The following is a 27,210-nucleotide window of genomic DNA, read 5'->3' as shown; positions in this document are numbered from 1 at the left end:
ACGAATGCACCATGGTTAGTCAGCCATTAGTCAGCCATTGCTTCTAACCACAGACTGTTCAGAAGATGGATGTAACTCCAGAGTCTGAAAATGAGTCAGAATGCTTTAAACATGTATTGTTTTTGATTGCCTATAGGGGCAGCACATGTAGTTGCAAAAAGACTAGGTTGTTTGTGGAAAAATAAACCGTAAACAGCTCTTTGACCTCCATAAACACTTTTCTGATGAATTTATGAGCACACTAACTACTTCCTGGTCATACTGAATGAATAAAACATGAAGTTCATTTTGTTAATTATGGTCATTATTAGAATCAGAGAAGAGAACGATACAGAATTTACTTTTTGCTTTATTTGCTTTTCTTTAACCAATGAGCATGCAGTGAAATCCCCCTTCCTTCACCTTTGTTTTCAAAGCATCATGATAGCAGCAGTGAACCCACTCAGTCATCCACTCAAGCAATAGCTAAAATGCTAAACTTGAGGCTTCACAATCTAAAAGCGTCACAGTGGCTATGTCCATCTTCTATACAGAGTGTATGATATTGCCCCAAGCAACCCCAGACTAATGTACAAATGTCCAATCCAGATTAAGAAAATATAATTGAATTTTTCTGTTATTCATTATAAGGGCAGGGAAGCAGTGCAGGGATGAGCACTGTTTCCTCTCAGCAAATGTACTCTAGGTTTAAATTTGCTAATCTAATTGGTGATTCCATACTGGCCGTAGGTTTGGAGGTGACTGTGAATGGGTTTTTTTGTCTTTATTGGTTTGTGCCCCCTCCAAGCAACCCCATAGTCAGACAAGTGATCTAAAAAATGCATGTACTGTTCATTTTGCACACATTGCACACATCAGGCTAGAGCTAAATATAGCCATGATGAAAAGAATAGTTACATAGTCATGCTAGTTTGGAGATTGGTAGTATCTGCCCTCTTCTAGAGGAAATGACATTTGACGTCTGGCGTGATTAAGCTATTTCAATGTGATAACGCAGTTGTAGAATGATTTATAATATCTAGTAGATGGACATGCGTACCCAAACCGATATGGTCTCTTTTTTAATTCTATCAACTCTAAAATCATGTAATGTGATTATCACAGAGAAGCATATTTGCTTCTCCCCCCCAAAAGCACAAGAGTTGTGAAAGAACACATTCATCACGAGTCAACAAAGACTCCACAAAAACAGACAAGAACACATCTCTGACTGAAAAAAACCCTTTTAATCAGCTACTCATAGCTTTTTTCCCTTCAGCTGAATGCCAGAAATGTTCAGTGTTGTGAGTTTTCAGTGAAAGCGTTAACTGAATGCAACTTTTTGTACACTGGAGAACATTTCTCAGAAATAAGTTTATCATGTAATCTTTTATGACCGACTGGGGGAAAAATAGCTGATTGCCATTGATTATTTGGGCAAAAATACGGATTATATAATAATTACAAAACATGTGAAATTCTTTCTTTACTCTCATTAAGTTATCAGATCCATTCATATTTCCCCAGCTGCTCTCACTGTATTCCCACTTAATTTCCTTTTCAAATATCCATTATAATAAATTATACATTAATCCACTTACATATACAAGCTTCCCCATTGGTCAGCTGCATACAGAAGAAGATGTGTGAATTGGACTGGACTCAGCATGACAAAGTGGGAAGGCTGGGCAGAAAAAGAGGAGATGGGGGAAGGGAAGGGGGGGAGGTTGAAATAATCTCAGCTATGTATGTGTTCTCAGCACCTCGTCCTCCCCTGGCTAACCGCATCGGCGGCCACTTGAATTAGCGGCGGAGGATTATGGGCAGAGAGCCTCATTAATCTGGGCAACAAACAGTGGCCAGTGTGAATATTTGCACGCAGAAATTGAAAAGATTAAGTCCTATTTGACAATGACTGGCAGGCTCTGCGCTGCAAGAGGCTACTGTTAAATATTCATATCCTGGACTCCTTTTCCTCTGTCAGCTTGTCACATGTGTGTTTGTTTATGTGCAAATGGAAGCAACATGCACAGACAGTAAGGAAGATTCTGGGATTTTTGTCAGTCATCATGGGCAGTCAGGCCTTCAAATTGAATATTTCTTTACATCAAACTGGTCGAACTTGAGCATCTAAACAAATCTGCTGAATTAGTTTTGATTAGACTGTTTAAATCATAACTTGTGTATTTTTTTGACATGCAGAGGAAATATGTTGTGGCTATATAGGCAACACCCAGCCTCATCCTTCCCACACACACACACACACATTAACGACCAAAAAAGAGGATGGGGTCTGCTGTAACATCCCATCATCCTGGCCGCCTTGTCAGCCTGGCAGGAGATTCCCTCCTCCAAACGTTCAGCAAATACACCTGCTATTCATTTCCTACAAGGCAGAGAAGGCTCGCCAGACCTGACAAAGCTATTTACCCACCTCCAGCCCAGCCTGTGCAGACGCTATCGCTAATGTTTTCCCTTCTGCAGGAGATCAATATGTTTGGAGGCAGACAAACAACCCTGCTCTGCCAGGCAGGCTCTTCCCCGTTTAGCAGGCCACCACTGGGGGCCCTGACAGCAGATGTACACAAGCGAATCAACAAGCGACGCTTCTCCAGAGTCAACACTGGACACAATCAACAGTGCAGGATCTACAGTGCTAAGAATTAACACTGCAGCCCATATGTGCCATACCAAGGATCAACACTCATCCTCGCTGGTGTGCCAAGTTATGTCAGCTGCCAGAAAACAAACCACAGAAGGAATATTGATCCAGGCGCAAGCCAGGGGAATCGCTGAAATTTACAGCTGTTGGAATGAACATAAAGCAGGAGAGTATAGTCAGCTGGAGAGCTGCTCAGTGCGAAATGCTTAGGACAGGAAAAGCGAAACGATTCAGACAGATTCAGAGGAGCACATAACTTTTCACCAGATAAAATAGGCATATAAGCTTGGGCAAACAACAGCAACAAACCCAGACAATACAAACAGAAAGAGCTAGACTAAACCAACATCCAGGTCTCCCAATCTTCTCCCCTGGATAAGCCCTCATCCTCTCTAGGGCCTCCCCTCTCCCACTCTCCTCCCATCATGTTTCCTGTCCTCTCATTTCACCCTCTAATCTTTACCTTTCTGCTCCTCTTGTCATCTCTCTCTTTTCTTGCTTCTGCCAGTTTCACCTTCTTTGATTTCTTCTCGTCTACTTTCTTTTTTTTTAATTTCTTCTTTTGTCATTTCCTCTCATCTTGTTTCTGTCATCTGTTTTCTTGTCCTCTTCTCCACTTTCCTGACTACTTGTTTCATTTCTTTCCCCATTCTGTTTGATTTATATCTTCTTATTTACACCAATTTTCATCTCTTCTTCTTTCGTATGCTCTCGTTTCTTCTCCCCTCCTCAGCTCTTGTATCTTCTTGTTTCCTCCTCTTCTCTTGTTTTCCTCTTCCTTTTTCGTCTCCCATTTATTCTTCCCAACTCCTCTGCATTTCCTCTGTTCTGCCCTTGGTTTCATAATTTTATTATTGCTTCCACTCCTCTTGTTCTTTTCCTCATGTGTCCCAGCATCCCATTTTATTTCTTCTCTTTTTGTAACTTCTCTTTTTGCTTTCTTTTGTCCACTCTTCTTACCTTTCATCTTTGTTCTTCCCCACTTGTTTTAAAATTTGTGTTTCTATTCACCTGATTTTCTTCTTCTTTCCCCTCCACTTGTTTCCTTTCCTCTCCCATAGTTTCTTCCCATCTTGCTTCCTCTCCTCTGCTTATGATTGTTCTCCTTTTGTTTCGTTTACTCTTCTCTTATTCCCTCAACACCTGTACCCCTTCTTTGTTTCCTCCATTCTCCAACATTACTTCCTCGTTTATTTCCTCATCTTGTATTCTCCTCTCTTCTTTTTATTCACTCAGATAAAATCCACCTGTGTTTTTTTCAAAGAGAAAGAAAAGCATTACCTTCTGCAGGCTGTATATCTGCAGGAAAATCTTACTCCAGTTTGATTGTCACTGTGGTATTTTACATTGGCAAATGTCCATGAGGAGGAGAGGAGCAGCCAAAGCAGCTCATTTTGATGTGCGTGCGTGTGTGTGCTGAAGGTCCATGGTGATCCACAGATAGAAATATGAACAGAACAAGTCAGTTCTTAATGCATTTGAATATTCTTTTCTTTTTATGGCACGTTGAAGCAGCTGTGTGCAAATGTGTATGTGTTTAAGGTGGTCATGGCATGGATTTCTGGTTTTACATGTGTGTGTGTGTGTGTGTGTGTGTGTGTGTGTGTGTGTGTGTGTGTGTGTGTGTGTGTGTGTGTGTGTGAGCAGCAAAGTGAGTGTGTAAAATTGTTCTGTGTTGTGGAGATAACACTGGATCCCTATCAGCTGCATCGGGGGGCTTAAGTCCCCAGTGGGTGTGAGGGGAGAATGAATTTTCCTCACTACTCTGCATATTACAGGATTACACTGCACCTTTAGATATGCTTGGGCTGAGCCTATCTCTGCCTTATGGCTATACGCATGTAGATTATTGAAATAGACTGTCACACAGTGAATGAGCTGAAGGAACACCACAGGGACTGCACCGCGTCCTGAAATGAAACACCAAAGTGAGATAACCGTGATAGGATTTTGGTTTTTCTGACATTGTTTGGAAAGAATAGCGCTTTATAATCTGAGGGTCTGACATTTTTTTTTTAAGTTTTTAGTTTTTGTACACAAAAATAACCACAAATGTGATTCCCTACTGCCTGTCTTTGTTCACTAAGGGAAAAAGACTCAGCAAAGCGCCTATAAAAAGTAATTCTGTGTTTATTTTGTAAAGGTAAATCTGAGCTGCAGCCAGGGCCACTGCAAAGAATTTCATGGGTTCCCTTGTAAACAGCTCTCCTAGGCCCCTGAAACGGCAATTTCTGGCATTATCCAGGCTCGTGTTCGGCTCCGGGCCCCCCCCAAGCCATTCAGACGCCCACCTTGAGTTTACATCAGGTGTGACCGAGTCTTTCATCTGTTACAACTTGCCTACTGGTGCCACATGCAGAAGATGTGTAGGCAGCAAATATGTAGGCAGTTATCCTGCCTTATGTCCTCTGAGTTTTATCGTGGACAAAGGAGGGGGAGGTGGAGAGAGAGCAAGGAGGGGCCATCTCCTTTTCTCTTTTTTTTTCCTTCAATGCCTCCTTCGCTCAGGCTATCTTCACCCCCCTCGCTGCCTCTGGCTAATTACTCCTTTTTTTCAAATGCAAAGCAGCGGCAGTAAGTGAGATGATTTCTCGGCGGCCGCTTTAGGGAAAAAGCGAGGAGAGAGGAGAGAGGAGAGAAAGAAAGCCACAGCGAGAAAAGAGGAGCCAGAAGAAGACGAGAGAGGCTGAATGGAAGAAAGAGGTGACTTTCTTTCCTCGGCTGGCAGGGACCTTTGAAGTTGGGCAAGATGGAGAGGCGAGGGAGGGGGTCTTTCTGTGAGGGGACAGAGGTAAGAAAAAAGCAAGGGAAGATCGTGTTAACGAGATGGCCTCTAAAGACGAATTAAATGGTGGGAGAAAAGAAACACGATCAGGCCTGGTCCTACTTATAGACTCCTCACAGACTCACTCTTTTCAACACCGCGGAGGTGTTCCAAAGCCTGAATTCCTTAGCTCAGCTCTTTAAAAGGCTTGGAGTGTGGGGTGTGTGAGTGAGGGCCTGCTTTGGGGGCAATAGGATCTAAGTGTGTGTGTGTGGGTGTGGGTGCAAATGTGTGCACAGGAGGGTCACCCGTCCTTTAGTCACACATCCCAGCTCCTCAATGGGGAGGTCAGGGACTTACACACCGATGGAGGGTCAGAAGTGGCAGGGATTACACGTCTGCTCTAAGTCCCCCTAGATCCTAGTGTTTTCACTCCCTCTCGCTGTTTGTTGTTTTGTGGCGAAGCAGACGGAGGAAAGAAAAGGAGACGGTCGGGGAATTAGTGTAAAGCTCAGGAGATGAATGGGCATCTTATTCGCACCTCTTGTAGGCTGTTTTTCAGCAGCAGCACCCCCCCCCCCAAATAGCCCTCCCATTCCTTGTCATAGTGAAAGCACGTTAGGGTTGCCTTTGTGCAGACAAAAGGAGACTCCCCTCCTGGCTTTCATGCTCCTGGTGGAGCAACAAGAGGATTTGGCCTGCCGTGCAGCACCCGGAGCTGTTCCTGCTATGATTGGACATCGGCAGGAGAGAGCTCTGCCTCTCCTTTCTTGATTAATCAAGTGATTCCAGTGCGCTCAATAACACCTTTTTTTTAAGCACACTCTTTCTGTGTCTCCATAATCCTATCCCTCACCCACCACCCCACCACCACCTACAACACACCCTTACAACCTACATCTGCCTTTTTTTTCACCCAACAGAAGAACTTTTTTTATGAGCTTCAAGTGACACTGTGCTTATCTGATGTGTGGGTGTTTTATTATTATTTTTATTATTATTTCAATGTGCTTATCACCGCTGACACGTGAAAACATTAACGGGATTAATTTAGAGGATTTTTACAAGAGTTGCCCAAGAGTTGACACAGCATGTCATTCAAAACACAAGTGGCTTCAACTTCAACTAATTTTTCGATGATATTAAGAGAAATGATTTTTTTTGTAAACAGCAATCCACAGGATGAGACTATTATTTGAGCTTTTTGGATACACATCTCTCCAGCTCATCCATCAATCTGCTTTTGTGTATATATCTATTGTGATTTACGTGCACTGTACCGCAGTCACACTGGAAATATTATTCTCCTATCATTTCTGATGCTGCGTCGGAGTATTGGGTATATTCTGTTCAGTGCAATTAAATTTAGCGTATAGTTTAGTTCAGCTGAAATCAAAAGCTAATATACTCTGACAGCTATCATGTGCTCGTATGAACTGCGTTCAAAATAATAATAAAAAAAACTCACAGAGGGTTGAGCACTCGCAGTTACAAATGATGTTTATTTATTTTAAGTGGCTCACTTGGTCACTGTGTTCAGTCCACTTGAGCTACAGTTTCAGGATTACAGACAATATATGAGAAACTATATATAGAATGTGTCAACTGTGTAACATCATGTGATTATGTGGTGATGACTTATTCAGCTGACTTTCTCCAAGGAGGGATGATGCCGCTGCAGATGGTGAAATGCACTGCAAAGGAGTATTTTGCACTTGTTCAAGTTTAGTTCCTGTTGCAGAATTTGTGAATATCAATTGTTGGATATGATAAACTTGGACACAAGCTGTTTCTTAGCAACACAATTTCAGTGACATAATGATAGATCTGCTCTGTTTGCTGAGCTTGCTATGGTCGAGCTGCTGGGGACACTCAACCCCAAGCACCTTGGAAATAAAACAGCATTATAGGAAATAAAGAAAAAAGGTATTAGAGAGTTGCTTCATCCAACACCCATCAGCTCCCTCCCAATAAAAGATTTCTTGTTAAAAACTTCCAAAAAGCATACGCCACCCCATCCATTTTGAATTGATTCAAAGGTTAGATGCAAGCTTTAGATGCTTTGCGCACCCCAAACTACCTAAAACGTATGCACTCGCACTGTATTGCGGCGACGACACTGTATTGCAGTGTCCTGTATGAAAACTCAGAGCTATCTACATTACTATAACTATGAGTGAAAGTCATTGTCCTAAAAACCAAACTGACCCTTTAAATTAGCCAATTGGTCTTGATGTAGCACCATTACAGCCTCTGCACAAAAATAACACCTGATACTGTAGATGCTATTATACTGCATTAAAGTCAGCACTTTTCAGAGGTGGGACCAAGTCATTGTTTTGCAAGTCTCAAGTAAGTCTCAAGTCTTTATCCTCAAGTCTCAAGTCAAGTCTCAAGTAATGTCAGGCAAGTCAGAGTCGAGTCTCAAGTCACTGGTGTAAAAGTCCGAGTCAAGTCTCAAGTCTGAAACTTTGAATTTCAAGTCCTTTCGAGTCTTTAAAAAAAAAAAAAAAACGAAAAAAAGCATGTTGCAGTTATGCTAAATGTAAATATTAGACCATGTAATTTTAAAATCTGTGTTTTTCTCAACACATGACAAAATAGTGAACTTAGAAAATATACACAAATTGTAAAATTGCACCTCTTTAAAATGCAGCTCAATTAAACCTAGCTCCAAGAATAATTTTCACCGACAGTTCTGAGATAAGCTGCATGTTATTCTTGGATGCGGTTGTAGGACCAGCTTTAAAATCGCATGACAAAAATATCATACATATTTAAAAAAAAACTGCATCACCAACGTAGCCTGGACAACATTTGCTAGTTAGATGAAGTCAGCTATCTCATCGTAGCATATTTATATGCATATTTATAATTATACGGTTCTTGGAGTGAGTGCATACACTCATGAAGTTTAGTAACTTCAGGTCACTGCAACAAGCCCAGGTACAGTTTACCGCTGGATGGGTGCAGGACCTTGAAATGCACCGTGTAGAACGAAAGACCATCGTACGTATCATAAGTTTACCAGTCTCACAAATCGTTGTCATAAATACACATTCCTTAACCGTTTATTAATAGGACCTTTGAGCTCAACGGTAATTAATTAGTAGTGGAAATAATTTCTGGTAGCATCACAGAAATGTAGCAGTGACAATAATACTGTATGCTGTAATCGTACTGGGCAATTAGTGATACAAAAAACTGTTTTATCCTGTGAATAAAAGTATATGTTTTTGTCAATGTACCATAATAACAGAAGCGAAACGCAATATTGTGTCAGGACAATTCACTATTTATGCACAATAAACAAAGGAGCATAGCGCGACAATTTCTGTTCAGCGCCAGACTTGCTTGTAACCTATATCACTAATTATGTTAAGAAAAATGACGCATTAACTACAACAGCAGACTGACCTTCGTGTAAATGCTTGGAGCAGACTAACCTGTGAGCTGGAGTGTTCTGGGACGTTATATTTGGTCTTTGAATGGCTGCAATCCAGGACACCCGTCGCCTCTTTGTTACTTCGGAAACATGGCTCGAACAATTTCTCTTCAACGACGTAATCCGATAACAACCGATCTCTTTACTCGTCGGCTTCCCGTGGCTGTCATGCGACCGGCTATTGCAGTTAATAATACAACGGCTTCTTGACATTTTTGTGTTTCTTTTTATCGCTGTATAACTGATTTTAATTGAAAGCCTAGTACCGCTTGCCACGAGTTCCCAGAATCCTTTGCGGTTCTACCCGTGAATGACGTCACATTTTCAATCTCTATATAATATGCATGTTAAATTTTATATTTGGGGTAAAATATCAAGTCTTTTCAAGTAAACCGGTTCAAGTCCAATTCAAGTCCCAAGTCATTGGTGTAAAAGTCCAAGTCAAGTCACAAGTCTTAGAACATTTTTTCAAGTCAAGTCTAAAGTCATAAAATTAATGACTCGAGTCTGACTCGAGTCCAAGTCATGTGACTCGAGTCCACACCTCTGGCACTTTTTAATATCTGACCCCAAAGGAAAATCTTTTTGTCTTGGAGAACATTTGTGTCAATTGCTATATTTATATGGAGCCCAGCATGTGATTAATATCTTTAAAAAAATTAAACCAAAAAAAAACTCCACCCCACTCCCAACAAGCAGGCCAAAAATAATTCAACCAGGTTATTTCTGGCTATGTTCTTTCTTGTGTCCTCGGTTTTGACATAAATGTGTGGAGGGAAGCTACAGAGCTTCTGCTCTGGAGAAAGACAAATGTGAGCTTCTGTGCTGAGCTGTGGTTGTTTTGAATAAACTGAGAGACACATAATAATACCAAAGCTGCAGTGAAGATAATCTAATCTAATCATATCCGTCTTCAGATAATTGCTCAGACATGCCAAAAATAAGACAAAGGTTGAACACAATAAATTCATGATTTTTAAGCATGCCACACTGTTAGGTCATGTGCATCTTGCAAACACCAGAGGCCTCTGCTGTGTAGTATGTTTGGGCACTTAGTGAGGTACCTTCAGGTTTAACTCTGGGTTTTCAGGGTTATGGAGGTGCTTCACTTCTCACCAAGGTACATCGTCATGGTAACATAGGCTGCAGGCCTAACCTGCTCAGATTACGGTTGAGATAAGAGGTCAACATGCACAAAATCACCGTCCACGGATCAACAAGTTCTCTGGAAATTAGTGTCATCACTCAAGATCTGATGGAGCAGAGGTAGTGAAGGTGGACAAGTTTAAATACCTGAAGTCAACCATTTAAAGTAACGGACAGTGCACAAAAGAGGTGAAGATGAGAGTGCGGACAGGGTGGAGTGGGTGGAGACAAGTGTCAGGGGTGATTTGTCACAGGAGGATAGCAGCAAGAGTGAAAGAGAAGGTTTACAAGATGATAGTAAGACCTGCTATGATGTATGGGTTGGAGACAGTGGCACTGACAAAAAAGACAGGAGGTGGCAGAGTTGAAGATGCTATTTTTGTTAGGAGTGACCAAAAAGGACAGCATTAGAAATTAGCGCATCAGAGGGACAGCCCAGGCTTAGTAGTTTGGAGACAAAGTCAGAGAGGAAAGGATGAGATGGTTTGACCATGTGCAGACAGGAGATGGTGGATGTATTTGGCAAAGCATGTTGAGTATGGAGCTGTCAGGCAGCAGGAGAAGAAGATGTCCACAGATAAGATTCATGGATGCAGTGAAGGAGGACAAGCAGAGGTTTGGTGTGCCAGAAGAGGATGCTACGGTAGATGGAAGTAGAGGATCCATTGTGGCGACCACTAAAGGGAGCAGCTCAAAGAAGATGACCCAATTATCCAGTGGACCCAAGGAGTCTTTAGCTTTCATCGATGTGCATCATGATTCTCAGCAGGTATTTTATTGCCTGCTGAGAATCTTGATGGTGTCATTTCCTGTGGGAGAATTTTAAAGACTCTCCTAAAACAGAGAACACCAAAGCCTCTTGACCTTTCATGGCAATCTGCATTTAAGACTACTCATCATTTCAAATTCTTTTTCTTTGTCCTCAATGTCACCAGGACTTCAGTTGAAAGAATACTACTGAAAATGTTTGACTCACTCTAAGAAATGTCTATGAAATATATTCATTTAATCGAGTAAACTACTGTATTTATAGACACACCTACCTGTGCCTTAGTGACAGCCAAAGTCTACTAATTGACACAGTTTACGTTTTAGCCTGACTTTCTTTCTGCCTTTTAATGGATTTCATTTGTACAGTGCTCTCTGGTCCTATAAACCACTCAAGTGCTTTTCACATTACACATTAGCATAGTGTGTTTTTTTTAATGCTATACCTACATACTGTCATATACTCCCTGCTATACACACTCTACCTTTGACTACAACAGTTGTGCTGCTGTAGAACAATCAAATTAGCGTACAGCGATCTTGAGTCTAGGCATTTTCCTAACATATCAAACACGTTTCAAGTAAAATTTTATTTTATTTTATACATTTTATAATTGACAGAAATTGCACTACATACAAAGATGAAATTAGGTTAAACAATGGTAAAAGTAATAGTAAATGCCACCACTCAGTCATTCATGCTGGCTCGTTAACCCTGCCTATACCAGTTTCAGTATCTCCATGCATTGTTTCTGTGCTCCATATAACTATCAGGGATGCAGCTTGCGCTGGTGTATAAAGTGAACACCTGTCCGGCTGGAAATCTCTTTGTAACTCAGCGATGCTGTATCTGAATTCCTTTTGCCTTATCACCTCAGCAGCTTTGTATCTAGTTGCAGAAATTTCAGAGAGTAGGTGGGTGGCTGCTATAGATGCTACAAAGACAAGAGAAAAACACACACGGAGAGAGAAAGGGGGGTGAGAGGTGGTGATAAACAGAGTTGGGTGGGGGGTGCCTTGGAACGATAAATCAAGTTCCAGACTAATCTATTTAGCATGCTCTCACCATTATCCTGTCAGTGAAACAGCTAATTAATTAACTGATTCCACAATGAAGAGGTTTTGAATGAGCCCATTTAGATAATTACTACAAGGAGCCGATCGGGCCAGTCATTTACAACTGTCACACAGGTTCCTGCTTTGGCAGCTGCCCTTCACTCTGGCCCTGGTCTTCATTGTCACAAACATCCTCCATACTGCATGGCAACGCCATCGATGTGATGTCTGAGCACAGATATATGAAACATAGGTAGATTTTTTCTTAAATAGTGTGAGTTCAAATAAACTAAAGTCGCACCTCACTGAATCGTTTGAAACCCTAAAAGTGAGAATGTTAGCATTAAAAAGGCAACGAATGAATCCCAGTATATTTACACCTTTCTTGTTTCTGTTTTTGCCAGAATTGTTGCTGTTTCAAAAGCTAACAATTGGACATTTTATCAGCATGCAACAAGGGAATGCAGCAAAGTACAAAGTGAGACTGGGGATTACTGATGAGCACATTTAATGAGAAAAAAAATCCAAAAGATACATGATGAGATTTCCCTTTTACAAATGACAGCCAATGACAATTATCAGCATCATTGGCTGCAAAGTTAATAAAAGCCATTTATGTTCTTGTTTTTCATAATGCAGAGGTTGGAACCTTGTCTGGATGCCTTGATTTGAAAATGAAATAATTCCTTCCTTTTATGCTAAAATGATGCTGATAATCTGATTGGTATTTTCAAAAGCTGCCAGCAGCCACTTGCCCTCAGTGAGGCTGTTTATCAAATCTGACTGAGGTGAGAAATAATTCAAAAGACCGTGAACCTCTGTGTCCTGCTTCTCTCTCACAGATATCGGTGTGACGGTTAGCACTGTTGCCACACAGCAAAGATGGTCCTGAGTTTGAATCCAAGCTGGAGCCTTTCTGTGTGCGTTTAGAAAAGTTTCCCCCGTGTCTGTGTGCGTCGTCTCTCCAGATAACCTGGCTTCCTCCCATGTATGGGTTATGTTAACTGATAATATGTCTTAGCTCACATGGACTGGCAAACTGCCCAGGGAGCACTCGTCCTCTTGCTCTGTGACAACACCTGGCATACGTCTGTATTATCTCTTTTTACACAAACTAATGACATAAAATTCACAAATGATAACATTACTAATGATTTTTAAACATTATTTCTTCTTCCAGTACTGTTAACAGTAAAACAACTAATATTTACATACTTTACCATTTATTACTGATGATGATTAAAGAGCATTAGCATGTATTGCATTCTACTTGTCAACAGTGACATTCTGATGACATTGACACAGAACATTTTACTACATTCTGTTAATGATGATCAAATGTTTGCGTTAACCTTGTAATAAAGGTTTCATTACTGATATGTGTGTCTGTTCTCATTCCCAGGGTCTCAAATGATGGTTTGTCAAAGCTGGCGCTTTAAAGATAAGGACAAGGTGTCCTTTTGCCAACACTGCTGTGATGTACCAGTCATGGCAATACTGACACCAGGCTCACTTGCAGCCTTTCACATATGGATGCTTATGGAGGATGCCTATGGAGGACTACTAGGAGTTTTTAATGAAACACCATCTTTTCCTAAATCTAACCATGTACTTTGAGAACCTAAGTCAAACCTAGAAACGCAGAGAACAAAAGTAAAAAATAAGTCAAACAGGACAGAAAACCAGTGGTCTCCCAGAGGACGAGCTTGATATTTATGTCACTGGCACATCACCTGCCTACTTAAATGCTCTGTAAAAGAACTATTATAAACACACTTTTAGCCTTGTAATAGTCATCAAATAGACACACTACATTTTTTTTTTTTATAGACTAAAACAAAACACCGGTATAATAATGATACATGGTTTATAAATTAATTATTCAAACAATTAGTAAACATTATTTACTCTCTTTACAACGTTTTTCATTATGATTTATGAAAAACGCTCATTAGAAAGCGTTCCCCAATCATAAGCAAGTTCAACCAGACCTTTTTTCATTGCCAGAACCAGTCCTGTAGTTTCCTTCAATTCATTTTCCACTCAAAATACTACACAGGAAAATCAGAGACTATAATATGTAGCATGGCAGTCCTGCCTTACAATTATGAAAGTGTCTAGATTACAGTTTTTTCACAGTTGTTTTGGATTTGTTGTTGAATTGCAGTTGAAGTTGTCAAAGCAGCTACTACTTGTGCATGTCAGAAATAGCATATCTTGATCTTTGGAAATATTTTCTAATTATTTAGGGGCTGACCAGCACAGTTGGTTACAATTTGAACAATTACTGGATCTAAATATATATTTGTGAGCAAAATAAATCATATATCTATCATTTGAGTTAAACTTATGTTATGGTATTTCAGTGTGTTGTGTCACTAGATCCAAAATAGTCCACATCTGCAGAGGATGTGAGTCAGATGCAAGAGTTGAATGTAATACTTTTAGAAAGGTATTGCATTACTCGACCTGTGTCACAGATTTTGAAGTAATGTATTTCAAACTAAAGCCACAGTACTAGCACTGTGTTGCAAATACATTATATTTTTTACATGCAGTCTTTTATCACTGTGGGCATGGCCTAAACCAGAACTGGTCTACTTTGTCAATTATAAACATTTTTTACTTAGAATTCAGAGCTGCATTATGATAAAATTGTGAGGTTTTGCAGGTATAAATCTTTCTCTTCTATTTTCTTTTTTTATATAAACAAACTTGCAGTTGAAGTCCTCGATGTACTAAAGCGTCACACCAAAGAAACATGACAAGAGCTGATTTGGTAGACATTGTACAATCAGGTATTTTTTCCAGTGTAAACAGACTAACAGATAACAGCACGTGAAAAAGACGTTGTATGCTAAAAAAACAACAACAGAAAAAACCCACCATAACTATTCTAATCCGAGAGGGTCAAATCTGAAGTGGTCCACTCTAATAAGGAATTAAAGAAAAAAACAAGTTAGGAAGGAAGTTAATTAGCCGTGCAAGACGGGACACCGATACTTAAGCTGCTATCTTTTTAAATTAACAATTACTTGATCAATTCGGTTTGATTAAAGGAACATGATTGTCATTGTCATTGCTTCTTTCTTCTTCTTTTTTTTTGCTAGTGTACAGCATCTCATTACTACTGCAGATTGCATTTGAAGGCTTTTCAGCACATCTTCAAACAGAGTTGGTGGAGTTGTGGATAGCTTTGTATATAGGTCTTATTCCAGTCCACTCCTTATAAAAGACATGTCTTATTCATTAAAACTGAGATTTCAGTGTTAAGAATTACTTTTTATACCTGAGACAAATTGACTGGTGAAAAGACGATGAAAGAAAAGGTATTGAAGTTAAGCTTACACAGTCTTTAATTGTTCCAAACTCTTAACCACATTCAGCATGCATTTAAATTTTAATGGTTTGCTCGAGCTTGTTGTGGTCATGTAGGTTGATGAGGGGAAAAACTGTTCTACACCCCTGGGTCACTCCGGTCACATCACCCAACTGTCCACATATTCACACTCCAGTCCTCTTCATAGTGTGGGAAAGCGTGAGTTAAATCCAGACCACTGCTCTGAGTACAATGGCCCAAAGGTGGTTATCTCATTGCCTGAGTCACTGATCAGGGTTTTGTCTTGTCACCTTTTTTCACTCAAGCAGCATCAGACAGCTCAATCCACTCCATCAGATCAGAGCTGCTCTCTCCATATCTCTCCTTTCCCTCCTTTTCTTTCTCTTTCTCTCAATAATGGTCAATCCCACATCAATACGCAAGGCTTCTTTCACTGTGTCCATTCCCCAAGGTGGCCTCATTACCCTAGGGTGTTTTGTTTGTTTGTTCCTTGGTTAAAGAAGCTGAATTGAGCAGCCGGCAGGGGTGGATTGGAGAGAGAGAAGGGCTAAAAAAAAGGGGAGGGGGAATAAAGATGTGGTTTTACAAGGGAACAAGGGGCAGAGGACACAAGAGCTCCTGTGGCTCTGGAGAGGACAGATCAGCAATCACAGGGCAGGAGGCCATGGGAGAATGCTTGCATCAGTGATGATGATAATAAGAATGATCACAGGCAATATGATGCTGCCACTGATGATGATATATGTTGTGCTCTGTAACGCCATATGTACACGTTAAAGTGAACACACTGAATGTTGTTTTAGTGACTCCCAGGAATGCTGTCAGCTTGTTCATATGTGCAGGTAAATTGCGTGACCAGGCATGAGTGTTTACTTCAAGCATGCTGTCACAGACAATCTTTGAAGTGCTTTCCTAAATACTAGTCATAGGAGAGAGCATTTACTCACTACAAATACAGCCTGCTATTATTGCTCTAGTTTTACTGTTATTCAGATAATAACTCATTGATTAATTAAGTGAAGTGAAAAATACACTTCGGTTTAGAGAAAGGTATAGTACGTCAATCCTGATCATAGACTGTATGGAAAATATGGACGTATCTACCCTTGTTTTTGTGTTTTGGATTATTTTTTTATTTGTTCAAAAAGGCGTTGGCATACTTCGACAAATGGAGAGTTTTGGAAATTTATGAGCTGTTGCTAGCACTTTTCAGAAGATGCATTTTTTTATTCACTCAGTGTTCTGAGTACTATTTGCCAGGCATATCTGTCCTTTGTTGATCATCCCAGACACTGAGACAATGTTCCACATTTTAATAAGCTTATGTTTAACAAATATGTTGCTCAAAAGGAGATGTGCATCCTTACTAAAACCCAAAGAGAGCAACAACTGAAATAACAATTAATTATTTAAGTACTTTTTGTAATAGAAAAAAAGGGAATAGGAGTGTAAAATGACAACTTCATAATCTCATAAAATCAATATATTTATGATTTTTGTATTTACTTATCATGTTAGTTGAGAAAAACACAAAATAAAGTACTTGTATTTGTTCTTTATAGAACTGATAACAAAACTGTAATCGTTTTTTTTTGTTGTTTTTTTTAGGGTTTTTGTGTTTTGTTTTGTTTTTTAAAACTAAGATATATAAAATTTTCAGATTACCTCTCAGCATTAGTAACACAACCGGTATTACCTCACATAATCACGCTCTTTGCTCTAACGCATTACGTATGGTGGGATTGGCCACTGGACCAAACAGAAACTCCATGTCAACACACTTTACAAGGACATGTTGCATAGAAATAAAGTCCCTGTGTACAGTTTTCATGAAGATACAATTTAACTATGGAGGCCAAACACATTTTTTCATACAACGCTGTAATCGGGCTTTTTAGCATTTAACATGGGAGTCATTCCTGGAGCCAACCTCTAATGGCCATTAGAGGAACATCAGTTTTTGACATTTCCAGATTCATTTTCATGCATGATTTTGATGCCTCGTAATGCCTCACTTCCACAAGAAGTAAGCAACATTTGTCAAGCAAATATTTCCTGTTACATAACCCAAACGTTTAAATGTGGAAATTGATTTTATCATTGGAAAGTCTTATAAAAAAATTCAAAGAGGTGTCAAATAGTATTAAGGTTAAAAATTAAAAAATGAAATAAAACTAAAAATAATACATCACAGTTGAAATCCAGGATAACAAAGATAACCAAAAAGCAAAGCAAGTGGTTATAGCTATTATTTCAAAAGGGATAATAAGACAGGGTACTTAATTCACCTCTTTATACGTTACACAGTGAACTGTTTCAAAACTTTAAACTGACCATCCAAGTTGTTAACATGTATCTTATATTTCTGCTGATTTCCTTTCATATTTGTGAATCTGAATAGAAAATGACATATTCACACCAACCCACACACGCACACACTTTACACTTAGCGAAGGACATGAAGGCCGATTAATTACTAGGAGTAGGTCATTTTAAATCTGGTGGAAGGACAGCCTGTTGTTCCTGCAGAATGGGTTGTAATTAAAGGAAGCCGAGCTGCAGCAGGCAGAAAAGGCCACACATCAGCCCCTCATGGGCCTAAGATGCCACTGATGGGAATTTATGGTTCCCCCTCGCATGTGTACGTGCCCACTGCACCGCTTCAAGCCTTCTAAATCACCTTGCAGCCTGGAAATAACTGTTAAGATGCAACAAAAGTGAGCACCCTTTATAAAAAAAACTGGAAAGTTTCCTATGTATAACAAAAAAAACATTAGCTGTACATTATGCAAATATAATATGTGTTCACTAAGAAGAGGTCACTAGGAGATAACGTGAAATATAGTCAATAGGTAGCAGTCAATAGAGGCAGACATCGTGCGTCACGTCCACAAGAAGTACAATTTAGTATAGACAAATTTGAGAATGCTCTCTTCCCAAACAAATAGTGAATTGATTTTATGACTCCTCTCCAGCGGGGGAAGGGGATTTATTTGAACAAGCCTAAAGTGTCTACAGTACTTGACTAGGCAATGAAAACGGGACACTACATATTAAACTATTTTTCTCTCCCTTTCCATAAAAATAATATTTTTTTCTCATTTTCTACTTTTCTGCAACATTCGTCGTCATTACATCCTGCCTCAAATACACATCTTCTTTTTTCTTTTGCTCCCTCCCTTTTTTGTCCCCTTCCCCTGAACCGCGCACACATCTGCCCGCTTTTACCTCTCTGGGAAAATTTTTAACACCTCGATTCCTCTCTTCTGCCGCTCAGTTCTTTCCCTATCACTCCATAAAACACTCTTTCTACCCGCTGCTTTCTGACGTCTCTCCTTCCACCTCCATCCATCTCCTCCTCAGTCCCTCCCTCCCCTTTCCCTCTCTATCCCCTCCCGACTACCCTACCACCACCACCACCACCTCTCTCGCTCTCACAGCCGTTCACTCCATTTTTCTGCACATGAGATTTGCCTAACAATAAGTGGCTCTGCCCAAGGTCAGATAAGAGAAGCACAGCCCAGGAAGCAACAGCCACTGTTTCTTTCATCCCTTTTTTTTCTCTCCTCTCTCTCCTCACAGCTTTCGAATTATCTCTGCAGCACATAATAATAATTACTGAGGACGGCAACATAGAGATAAGAATGCAGGAGCTGAAATGGCGAGAGAGAAAGAGAGAGGGGGGGAGGGAGGGAGAGAGAGAGAGAACGAGAGAAGGGGGACAGGTTAGAAAAACTATAGCAGCAAGAAGAAGCATAGTAAAGGTATATTAGAGAGGCTGTGAGGCATGAGAGAATGAGGATGGAAGGTAGAAGTCAGATGACAATGTAGAGACAGGCACGAGGAGAAGCAATAAAGGAAAAGTCCAGGGAAAAAAAGAAAAGGAAAAAAAACATGTTGGTGTTATTCCATATTTTTTTCACAGTCCAAAAAAATCCCACGACTAGACTAAAATCAACAATGTATTAGTCCTTTTAAAATAACTTCCCAGTGCTGGCCTTAAGCTATAAGGCAATTGGTTCCTACCGAAGACATAAAATGAAAAACAGCTCGCTGATATATGATTTAATTTCCGAAAGTAAATTTCCAAAGCTAGGGACTGTAATTTTTAACATATACTGAAAAGCAAGGATGAATTATAGAATTTGTTGGGGAACATTTTCCACTACCAATTAATGCGTAGTTTGTGCTCTGTTGTGAGTATTTACCAGTTCAATGTGACTGGGATTTATGTCCATATTGACTGATTCTGCAACTTATTTAGCTCCGGTGCAAATGTTACATGCCAGCAGTTATAATAATGCAACAACATGCTACTAAATGCGGCAGAGTGGCTGACTGATCAGAGTGATAACAACTGGTAACAACTGAGCTCTATGACACAGAGGAATGGGACACCGTATATCAACATAATCACGACGTCATTGTTGGTATGGGTCATTTTGGAGATTTGTTGCCACCTCAAACATCTTGTGCACGTTGGCGGTATTTCCCCACTTTGTTGTGAGCAGTGTTTGGTTCGTTACTCAATAAAAGTAATGTATTACAGATATTACACAGAACACTTTTCTTTAAAATAATCCAGAATGAATGACCTGAAATGAATTGTCTCATAATTACCATTTATCAATATAAACCTATAGACTACAGTCCCACACATCAAATCCCTATTCTAATGAGAACATCTTATGATCTTTCTCTTAGTATTTAGATATGAACACAAGTATCACATAGATATCACCAGTGATTCTACTGTACAAACATGAAGAGGTAGAAACAGACACTGCAGTCTGACTGCTCATTAGGTTGTTACCTGTTAAAGTTCAAGGTCTGGCTGGTGGGCTAGGGTCGCATTCACTCAGCTAACATCCCTCTGGGTTCTTGGCTAGTTTAGCATGAGCATGGTGTCTGTACATTTTCTTGCAACGACTACAGTTTTTGGAATAATCCCACTGTTCTGTTCTGCATGCAATTAACACTTTACCATCGCACAATTGTTCTGTTGTGGAATAAAAATGAATGCCTATATCCACACTCACACTGCACTGCTACTTTCCTCCTCCTGCACACAAACTGAAATCAGCTGATTGTAGCACATGTGCAAGTGGAACCGATAAGAGGAATCAGTAGGCAAGCAGACTAACCATTCCAATGAACTGAACTCCTGGGACCGTTTTCAGTTCTCATCCCTAGCCTATCTGGAAGCTTGCCGTGTAGTTTCTGTGAGTGAAATTGTATTGGTCAACAAAACTGCTAGCATATACAGATAACTCAGCACTCCACCCACTCCACTCCTGTCCAAATATTGTCACTTCATCTTCAGAGATTACACAAATCCGAGTGGGTGACAGTGCAGTGGCTACATCCATCCTTTATATACAGTCTATGGTTGACATTTAAGTGATAAATAATTCTAGCAGCTATATTGCCCTTAAGATTTGTCCATCAGCAGTAAAGGCGTAAATAGTGTTGCTTTATTTTGAAGCCACAATAACTGAAACAGAAGCTTTGGTTAGAGAGATAGTTGGGTCAACAAAATGATGGGTTTTGATATAACAGGCTGACAATGTCTAATAATTATATTCACCATTTTTCACCATCTTAACTAGGCAAATGTTTTTTCTTTCTGATTCAAGTTCTTTGACTGTTATTCTTCTGGAACTGTGATTTTTAGATGCATTGGAAGGCACTGAGAATGGATGTTGTTCTACAATATGGGAGGAAGCTGAGAACGCACTTATATGTGTAGCACATGTTTTTTGGCATTTAATTTGGAGGACTTGTTTATATGGTAATACACAGAAAACATGACTTAGTAACACGAATAAACTAAGTATTTAAGTAATCATTTTTTTAGACTCTTTCATACCCAGACAAATTTCTTCATTAATTTCTGGCAAACTTCTGCCCGTGTGTCATCTAATCCAAGCGAGAAGTAAATCCAAGCAGACACAAAACAAAGGAAATTGCTTTCTCTCTTTTTAATGCTAACATGTGGTTCCATAGCATTTCTGCACCTGTGACAATACAGCCCTCGCTCTCTCATCAGACCTGTGCTCTGCAGGGGTCAAATTGCCATTTTGCCTCACGATGAAGTGTCTCCTAAATTGATTATATTTTCTCAATCACTCTGAAAAAGAAAAAGAAAAGAGGGCAATTTCTCTTCATGAGTTGTTACACCTGCACACACACTCATCTGCCTGGCTGACTGCTGGGTACTGGCAAAAGCTATAAAGATGTAGAACTTGCAGGGTGTCAGTCAGAACACACATATTAAGAGTCTCAGAAATTCTGATTATCTTGGCTCACAGGAATGATTTCAACAAAAAGTCAAGCAAACACAAGCACCTACACAAGCACACATACACAAATTTGTTCCTCGAGCCATCCTGCCCTGCCTAACCCCTGACCTCCATATCGCAGGGAGCAGGGTAAGCTTCAAAGTCCCTGAGCTGCTGCTCCCATACCCCTCCACACACACGCACACACAAACGCTAACCGCCACTGCTCGCCACCTCCACCCACCCATGTCTCACCCCTCAGTACTCCGCCCCCAACCCCCAGAGGACCTGCTATCAGCTGGGCTGAGCCCTTCTGCACCAGCCTGATATCCACGTAGGACTGGAGGGAGGGGCACCAGCAGGGGTGAAGTACAGAGAGCTGTGATTTACAGTGAGAGACAGAGAGTGAATAAGAAGCAGTCTTTCTGTATTTCTATTTGTTATCGTGGCTCTGTCTTTGTGTGCACCTTCCATATGTGTGCGTGTATGTCCTTCTTTCTCTGTGTGTAGCGATGATTATCACTAATGTGTTATTACTTGAAATGATGGCAGATTAGCCCCCACCTCCACTGGCCAAACCATCCCAGTTCCACCCCCTCTCACCATCCATCCACTGCCCCAGTGTCACCTCTCAGAGTGCCGGCTATAGTAATGCCATTTTGACCACTTCTTATCTCCCAGCTCAGGCCCTGTCACCTGGGTGACCCATGAACTAACCATCAAGACAGAAAGAGAAGAAAGAGGAGTAGGAGGGGTTTGGCAAGTTTGAATGGATGACTTAAGAACATGAGGACAGAAAGGCAGGGTTTAGTGAGGGCGGCTTCTCTACTTCTAAAATAGCAGTGTTAGCAAAAAATGTTTTTGTTTGAGAAAAAGATCCAGCACAGTTAATATTTCTTCACTTTCGAAAAGAGAGCCAAAGAGAGATTTGTGGAAACATTCAAGCCTTTAAATGAAGGTCTCCCATGTCAAAGTTCACTGTCTTGGATTGTGCCAGAGCACTGTACCATAAGATTATAGATATATAAAAGATGGATGCAACCACAATGGCCCTCTTCCTATTGAAAAAACAAAAGTTGTATCCAAGATGGCCAACTTCTAAATGGCCACCATGGTCACCACCCATCTTGAGGAGTTTGCCCCCTCACATATACTAATGTGCCACAAACAGAACTTTAATATCACCAACCATTCCCATTTTATTACAGTTTATCCATATAAATGGCCCACCCTGTACTTCTCATACCTGTGGTGTTTCTGTGAAAACCTTTAAGGTTAGCTATGCATCATCAAGGGCTGCACAAGACTGAGGCAGTCAGCAGGCTGTACAGCAGGTTGCAAGACTCACTTCAGAAATTACAATGCTTTGAAATGCTTTTTATCATGACCATCTACTTTAACCTTTGGTGTCAAAATGTGAGACTTTGCAGACTTTCCCTTTATAGAGCCACATGAAAAGTACAATTAATGCAGTCTTGACGGTAGAGTTTACGTTGTTCCCTTACTGGTCTCCCTGTGTGTCCTTAAGTGTTATTCATTCTGTAAAGCTGTTTTTTCTTTGTGTCCTTATTTTAGTTATTGCTTCTCACTTTCCATTTTATTTTGACTGTCTTTTATCTCCTGTGTATTTCATTTAATTTTGCTTTCCTTTTTATCGTTGTCTTGATTAGTTTCAGCCAGCCCTTGTTCCCTAGCTGTGTCCACTTCCCCTAATTCTCTTGGGTGTATTTATAATTTTTTTTTTTTTTTAGATCTTTCTGTTAGCTTCGCCTCATGTGTTCACTGAAGAAGTTTAGGTTTTTGGTGTTTATTTTTTTCTCTGTGAACATTTGCTTCAGTATCATGGACTGCTGAAAATAATACATCCTAATTAATGCATAGTTTTCAGTTTAACCTGATTCCGAGTTCCCTGAGTAATTTCTGGGGACAGCTCTGGGAATTCCTGAGGAATAACAATTGATTGGCACGAGTCTGGGCTATGACTGTTTTGTGACAGTTGGTCAGAAACATGCTCATGAGGTCATTTTGTGGTGGTGTTTGTTCTGTTCCTCCTTGCACAAAGAAGTAGATACTAATCCTTCAGCTGGGTTGATGCTCTTCTAAAGCCCTACCTAATTCTCCCTTGTAACAGCCTTTCTCCTGGTATCTTTACCACACTCTTGAAGACAGCAAATATTCTTGCAACAGAAAATATGGATGTTCCACCCTGGATGATCCAGTGTTTTTCTGGCATCCAATCATCTGGAATATTACCAGTTTTTCTTTTATAGTGTGGCTGCCAAAACTGAAAGAAAACTGGAGACTGTCACAATGAGGTTTAAATGTGACCGTATCTGTGTTTGATATGATATCCCTCTAAGTACCACTAAAGTCCTAAAAATTAGAACTAATTATGCTATTGCTGAACAGGTTGATTATGCATCCAAGATATTTATCTTGGAATGGGTTAGAAAAGATTAAATAGAAATAGAACTCATTGTGATCTTACACAATTACAACAACAGCAACATGGTGGGAGATTTCAGGCAATGTGGACTTATAGAAATATCATAGCCAGTTCTTCCAGAAAATACTGAGAAAGATACAATGCTCCTGGGGTCTGCTATGAATTTGACAGTGACTGTACATATGTACATCTGATTTGCATACTTGTCTGTGCAAAATCCAACACCCTCCTGTCTGATTTGGAGGCAGACTTTATCTCTATGTTTTTTCTCTCCAAATCTGCCAATGACTGACTGTTAACCCTTCAGAAATTTATCATTTGGCTGCATTGATTAAAAGATGAGTGAACTTATTATGCATTAAAGCATCATGTCAAAGCCCTGGCACGGCAAGATAGCGGCCTTATCTCGTCTCTACCTGATAAGAGACAACATGGGAGAGAGACAGGGCAGCGGCAGCAGCAGCAGGGTGGAGGGGGAGGCAATGAGCGGGTGGAGAGGTAGGCGAAAGAAGCAGAGCTGGAGGAGAGATACAAGACAGGAGGCTGGGGTAAAGGGTGGTGGGAGGTGGAGATGCAATTTAATGGAGAAACACAAAACTGAGGATATAGAACATTTAGAGCAGATGGAAGAGAATGAAAAAATTGAGAGGGATAGCAGAAAAATCTAATGTTGCCTCTGTCATAACATTAACCTCTTAACTTTGATTCTTATATTGCTTTTTCTGTCTGTATTTGAATTTTTCTCTGTTTTAATTTTTACTGTCCAGTGGCAGACTGGCAACTTGTCCCGAGTGTAACACACATTTTGCCCTAAGACAGCCACAAGCTCAGCTGGCTAATCATAAGAGATGGATGAATGGATGGATGGATGGATGGATGGATGGATGGATGGATGGATGGATGGATGGATGGATGGTCTAGTGGCTTATCTTTCTTTTTCCCTCTCTCATTCTCTCTCCCTCTCGCTCTCTCTCTCTTCAGAAGGTGTAGGGAGTCATGAGGGAGACAATGCAAACACAGGCCCTCTGAATAGAGAATGGGAAGAAGACAGCTGTTGGAGATGACAGCGATGGCTGTTAAAACGCAATCTGTCTCTCTTCCCACCGGCCTGTTGCAGACACACACACACACACGCATTCATCTGCATAGACTGTGGCTCATGTCTTTTCACAGAGGCCAGGATGTCACGGTGACACTCCCAACTGTCAAACATGAGTGTGAGAGCACACACTTCACAGCATGTGTCATGACGCACACATATGTAAATGCGCAGTATGCGAACAATGAGCACACGATGAAACGTGTCTCTATGACACACCGGTGTATAGAAAAGGTATAACAATGGATTAACATGGCACAAGCATGAGAGGGTAAGTGAAGGCTATGTGAATTTCGTACCATATTGATCACTGGTGAAGGAAATATTAAACAATTACTTAACTCATTCACTGCCAGCCATTGGCCATTTTAAAACAGTGACTTGATATGTGCAGACTTCAACAAATTTACACAAGGGCAAAACTTTGAAGCTAAGACCAAAATAGTGTGCAAGTTTTGCTTATTTGTGCACAGAAGGAATGGCATTTAACTGGAAATATTCCTAACTACAGAGAGAGCAGGTTAAACATAAAACAGTGAGAGTGGGAGAGACTGGTTTAAAGTCTATTAGTTAGCCTGCAATCAGCACAAACAGCTAACTGATGGGATTCTGGGGTGGACAGAGCAATGTAAACGGGCAATTTGCTCTGTATCTGGCATCCTCATCCCCCCCATGGAGGAGTAAAGAGGTGTGAGGGAGGGGGTGCAAGGAAGAGGAAAAGCAAGAAATCGCAAGTAGCGGCAATCCTCTGTCGTTTTTGTTGGTGTGTGTGTGTGTGTGTGTGTGTGTGTTGCAGTGTGTGAGCAGTATCTCAGACTGCATACTCCACTGACAGCAGGAGATAAACATAGGCCTGTGCTACTGACCACATGATTTATCAACATGAATTTCACCCCCATCCACTATCTCCCTCCTTCACTTTCTCACTCACTATGCAGACTCAGGTGGAGCTCGCATGAAAACGCACCAGTCCACTCATTAACTGTCAAAATGCACTAATGAGAAATAAAGAGACTGTCTGAATTTTCTGGATTGAGGAGAATGAGCAGCACACCAGCACACACAAAAGAAGAGAATGAAAGAGAGACAAAGAAAAGGAAGGGCAAGGCAGACAAAGAAGAAAATGTCAGAACAAACTTATTTTACAAAGATGACCAAAAAAAGAAAAACAGAAGACAGCATTAATCCGAAAGTATTAAAGATGAGAAGTGTCACAGACGTTGTTAAATATAAAGAGAAGGCCTTGCATTAAAGCTGTTTTCTTGCAGTCAAAGAAATATTCAGAGCTAGTGAGAAAACCTTGATGGGCACTCACTATTATGTACATGAATCTATGCACGTGCACATAGACGCACACACACCTTGCAATTAGACTGTTCCCTCTGCTCGGTTTGTGCGAGGGGGCTCTGGTGTTGAAAAGGGTGTTAATACCTTGTCTTCCTGCATCCTCACTCCTTCCTCTCCTTCCTTTATTTCGTTCCTGTTACCCCCCTCAGCTTCTCCCCCACTTGGAGCACGATTGGGGCAAAAGGTGCCAGACACTCTGAGCCAGACCAGGGACTAACTCTGCTGGAGAGGGAGAGGGAGAAAGAAATAATGATGTAAAGAGGCTTGGAATTGTGCGCGTGTGTGTGTGAGCCTGCGTGTGTGTACAAGCAGTTTTCCATGTGTCTGGTTCGAACAAGTGTTAGCCTGTTTACTTACTGTTTGGACTGTGTTGATTGTCCCCCTCTAACCTTGCTTTGCTTGATGAGAATGACTTTACAGAAGTGCTAACTAGAACCCAAATGCTAGCCTACAGATAGCATGTCTCCCTCCACAATCTACTTTCTATCTGATAAACCATTCAAAGGAAAGCTGAGCAGTGATGGCAGTGAAGAACGTTACACTGATTTGGACCATTAGAAAATCCCACCTGTGTTTCCTTTACAGGCATAATTTTTCTCTGGGCTAAGCTTTAAGATGACCCGTTCTACTCCTCAGTTTGACATTTATTTTTCTAGGATTCTACTAGAACAGCTTTGTATGACTCAGAGTTCAACATAATCCTTATTTATTATTTATCTTATACTTCAATGCAAACCCACATTGCAACCTATGTCTGAAAAAAGCCATTTAAGCTCTTTTCCCTTCAAGGCCACCCTTGTTTTAAATCAACATCCTGTTTAAACAGCAGTTAGGAAGGGGTTTTGTGCTCACAGTCCGAGCTGTGCTCGAGATGACC

At 40.5% G+C, this 27,210-nt stretch overlaps 1 protein-coding gene across 6 annotated transcripts in view; it reads right to left on the bottom strand.

The window, feature by feature from the left end:
- The window catches only part of lhx5 (LIM homeobox 5), a 57,073-nt gene that overhangs the window by 23,795 nt on the left and 6,068 nt on the right, over window positions 1-27,210 (bottom strand). For 2 of the 6 annotated variants that reach the window (XM_082540936.1, XM_082540938.1), the window contains exons 2-3: window positions 26,418-26,555; window positions 3,653-3,888 (exon numbers count right to left, since the gene is read on the bottom strand). The gene's annotated coding sequence lies outside the window, so the exon portion shown is untranslated. Of the gene's footprint in view, window positions 1-3,652; window positions 3,889-26,347; window positions 26,556-27,210 lie in introns of those variants that run through there. The other 4 variants (XM_082540937.1, XM_082540939.1, XM_082540940.1 and 1 more) reach the window with 3 other exon arrangements.

Source organism: Aulonocara stuartgranti, assembly GCF_965226115.1.
Source record: "Aulonocara stuartgranti genome assembly, chromosome: 7".
NCBI classification, from domain to species: Eukaryota; Metazoa; Chordata; class Actinopteri; order Cichliformes; family Cichlidae; genus Aulonocara; species Aulonocara stuartgranti.
Note: the sequence above shows the minus strand (reverse complement) of the source record. Positions and strands in the feature narration are given on the sequence as shown.